Here is a 4,767-nt window from a genome sequence, read left to right on the forward strand (position 1 = left end):
AAATAGATGAAAACATAAAATACCTCATGAATAAAACAACTGACCTGGAAAATCAATCCAGGAGAAACAATTTAAAAATTATTGGCCTACCTGAAAATCATGATGAAAAAAAGAACCTGGACAATATCCTTCAGGAAATCATAATGGAAAACTGCCCTGAAGTCCTAGAACCTGAAGGTAAAATAACTATAGAAAGAATCCACCACTCCCCTCCTGAAAGAGATCCCAAATTGAAAACACCAAGGAATATAATAGCTAAATTCCAAAATTACCAGATTAAAGAGAAAATACTGCAAGCAGCCAGAAAGAAACAATTTAAATATCATGGAACCACAGTCAGGATTACACAGGACTGTGCAGCCTCTACATTAAAAGAACATAGGGCATGGAATATGATACTCTGCGAGGCAAAGGAGCTTGGAATGCAGCCAAGGATTAACTACCCAGCGAAAATGAGTGTGATTTTTCAGGGAAGGAGATGGATATTCAATGAAATAGGGGACTTCCAAAGGTTCCTGATAAAAAGACCGGAGCTCAACAAAACATTTGATCTTCAAGTACAAGATTAAAAAAAGAGACGAAAAGGTAAATGGGACAGAAAGATACAATATGTTGTTAATAAGGGCAAACTGTTTACATCCCTACAAGGAAAGATGACACTTGGAACTCTTGAGAACTGTATTGTTATTATATCGTGTTAAAGGGGTATACATAAAGGGGGTGGATATAAATTGACTTTGATGTAATGATAAAAAAATCTAATCAAATGGATTAAATGGATCCAAGTACCATGGATTAGTCTGAGCTAAGAAAATGTACTAAGAAAGTAGGAGGCAGACAAGGGTAAATCACATTATAGGAAAAGACACAAAAACCTAGGTAAGGAAGGGAGGGGGATGAGCATTGTTTGAACCTTACTCTCATCAGATTTGGCTCAAGAAGGGAATAACATAATCAGTTAGGTATAGAAATCTAACTTACACTATAGGCAGTAGGAGGGAAAAGGTGAAACAAAAGGGAGAGGGGATAGAAGGGAGGGAAGAAGCAGGAAGAGTAAAGGGGAAGAAAAGGGAAAGGGATCATAGAAAAGAGGTGGGACTGAAGGAGGTGGTGGACAAAAGCAAAACACTAGTGGGGGGTGAAGGAGAAAGGAGAAAGAAAAGGTAAACAAGGGGAAAAAGGATGGAGAAAAAGATACAGATAGAAATCATAACTGTGAATGTGAATGGGATGAACTCTCCCATAAAATGTAAGTGTGTAGCAGAATGGATTAAAAGTCATAGTCCTGCAATATGTTGTTTAGAGGAAACACATTTGAAAAAGAATGACACATGCAAGGTAAAGGTAAAAGGCTGGAACAAAATATATTATGCTTCAGCTGAGGTAAAAAAAAAGCAGGGGTAGCAATCCTGATCTCAGACAAAGCAAAAGCAAAAATAGATCTTATCAAAAGAGATAAGGAAGGAAACTACATCCTGCTAAAAGGCACCATAGACAATGAAGTAATATCATTACTAAACATATATGCACCAAATGGTATAGCATCCAAATTCTTAGAGAAGAAGTTCAGGGAGTTACAGGAAGAAATAGACAGCAAAACTATACTGGTGGGGGACCTCAACCTTCTCCTCTCTGAACTAGATAAATCTAACCACAAAATAAACAAGAAAGAAGTTAAGGAGGTGAATAGAATATTAGAAAAGTTAGGTATGATAGACCTCTGGAGAAAGCTGAATGGGGATAGAAAGGAATATACTTTTTTCTCAGTGGTACATGGCACATACACAAAAATTGACCATGTACTAGGGCATAAAAACCTCACCATCCAATGCAGAAAGGCAGAAATATTAAATGTATCCTTTTCAGATCACAATGCAATAAAAAATATATGTAATAAAGGGCCATGGAAAGATAGACTAAAAAATAATTGGAAACTAAATAATCTGATCCTAGAAAATGATTGGGTCAAACAACAAATCATAGAAACAATCAATAATTTCATTCAAGAGAATGACAATAATGAGACAACATTCCAAAACTTATGGGATGCAGGAAAAGTAGTTCTTAGGGGAAGTTTTATATCTCTAAATGCTTACATAAATAAAGTAGAAAAAGAGGAGATCAATGAATTGGGCATACAACTAAAAAAAACTAGAAAAAAAACAAATTAAAAATCCTCAATTAAACATCAAATTAGAAATATTGAAAACCAAAGGAAAAAATAATAAAATTGGAATTAATAAAACTATTGAACTAATAAATAAAACTAAGAGCTGGTTTTATGAAAAAAAACAATAAAATAGACAAACTTTTGGTTAATCTAATTAAAAAAAGAAAGAAGAAAACCAAATTACTAGTATCAAGAATGAAAAGGTTGAAGCTACCACCAAGGAAGAGGAAATTAATACAACAATTAGGAATTATTTTGCCCAACTATATGCCAACAAATTTGGCAATCTTAGTGAAATGGATACATATTTACAAAAATACAAATTGCCCAGATTAATAGAAAAGGAAGTAAAATACTTAAATAACCCCATCTCAGAAAAAGAAATTGAATAAGTCATTGATGAACTCCTTAGGAAAAAACTCTCCAGGGCCAGATGGATTTACATGTGAATTCTATCAAACATTTAAAGAACATTTAATTCCAATACTATATAGACTATTTGGTAAAATAGGTGAAATAGGAGTTTTACCAAATTCTTTTATTCTTTTTATACAAATATGTTGCTGATTCCTAAACCAGGAAGAGTCAAGACAGAGAAAGAAAATTATAGACCAATTTCTCTAATGAATATAGATGCAAAAATTTTAAACAAAATAATAGCAAATAGATTACAGCAACTTATCACAAGAATAACACACTATGACCAGGTAGGATTTATTCCAGGAATGCAAGGCTGGTTCAATATAAGGGAAACTATCAGCATACTTCATCATATCAACCCCAAAACTAACAGAAACCACATGATCATCTCAATAGATGCACAAAAAGTTTTTGACAAAATACAACACCCATTTCTACTAAAAACACTAGAGAGCATAGGTATTAGTGGAGTCTTCCTTAAAATCTTAAACAGCATCTATCTAAAACCATCAACAAGCATAATCTAAAATGGGGACAAGCTAGAAGCATTTCCAATAAGATCAGGGGTGAAACAAGGATGTCCATTATCACCACTGTTATTCAACATCGTACTGGAAATGTTAGCTTTAGCAATAAGAGGAGAAAAAGACATTGAAGGCATTAGAATAGGCAAAGAAGAAACAAAGCTATCACTCTATGCAGATGACATGATGTTATATTTAGAGAATCCCAGAGAATCAAGTAAAAAACTACTTGAAATAATAAACAACTTTAACGAAGTTGCAGGCTATAAAATAAAACCACATAAATCATCAGCATTTCTATATATTACCAACAAAGCCCAACAGCAAGAGATAGAAAGAGAAATTCCATTTAAACTTACTGTAGACATTATAAAATATTTAGGAGTCTACCTCCTGAAACAAACCCAGGAACTCTATGAACACAATTACAAAACACTTTTCACGCAAATAAAATCAGATCTAAATAATTGGAAAAACATCAGTTGCTCATGGGTAGGCCGAGCTAATATAATAAAAATGACAATTCTACCTAAGCTAATTTACTCATTCAGGGCCATACCAATCAAACTACCAAAAAATTATTGTATAGAGTTAGAAAAAATAATAACAAGATTCATTTGGAAGAACAAAAGGTCCAGAATATCAAGAGAACTAATGAAAAGAAATGCAGAGGAAGGTGGCCTAGCCATTCCAGATCTTAAATTGTATTATAAAGCAGCAATCATCAAAACTACTTGGTACTGGCTAAGAAATAGAGTGGTGGTTCAGTGGAATAAGTTAAATATGCAAGACACAGGAGTCAATGACTGTAGTAATCTATTATCTGATAAACTCCCAAACCCCTGCTTCTGGGGTAAGAACTCACTTTTTGAAAAAAACTGCTGGGAAAACTGGAAAAGAATATGGCAGAAACTAGGCATAGACCAAAATCTCACACCATATACCAAAATAAAGTCAAATGGATACATGATTTAGATACAAAGACTCATTCTATAAGCAAACTGGGAGAGCAAGGAATAGTTTACCTGTCAGATCTATGGAAAACAGAAGAATTCATGACCAAACAGGAGATAGAGAACATTACAAAAAGCAAAATAGACAATTTTGATTATATTAAATTGAAAAGCTTTTGCACAAACAAAGCCAGTGCAACTAAGATTAAAAGGAAGGTAGAAAATTAGGAAAGAATTTTTACAACCAGTCTCTCTGATAAGGGTCTCATTTCTAACATATATAGAGAATTAAGTCAAATTTATAGAAATGCAAGCCATTCTCCAATTGATAAATGGTCAAAAGATATGAACAGACAATTCTCAGATGAGGAAATTAAAGCCATCTATGGTCATTTGAAAAAAATGTTTTAAGTTACTATTGATTAGAGAATTGCAAATCAAAACAACTCTGAGGTACCATATCACACCTACCAGATTGGCCAACATGACAAAACAGGAAAATGATAAATGTTGGAGAAGATGTGGGAAAATTGGAACACTAATGCATTGTTGGTGGAGTTGTGAAATGATTCTACCATTTTGGAGAACAATTTGGAACTATGCCCAAAGGGCTATAAAAATGTGCATACCCTTTGACCCAGCAATAGCACTTCTAGGGCTATATCCCAAAGAGATCACACAAATGGGAAAAGGACCCACA

The sequence above is a fragment of the Vombatus ursinus genome, unplaced genomic scaffold, assembly GCF_900497805.2.
Source record: "Vombatus ursinus unplaced genomic scaffold, bare-nosed wombat genome assembly UNPS02014772.1, whole genome shotgun sequence".
NCBI lineage: Eukaryota > Metazoa > Chordata > Mammalia > Diprotodontia > Vombatidae > Vombatus > Vombatus ursinus.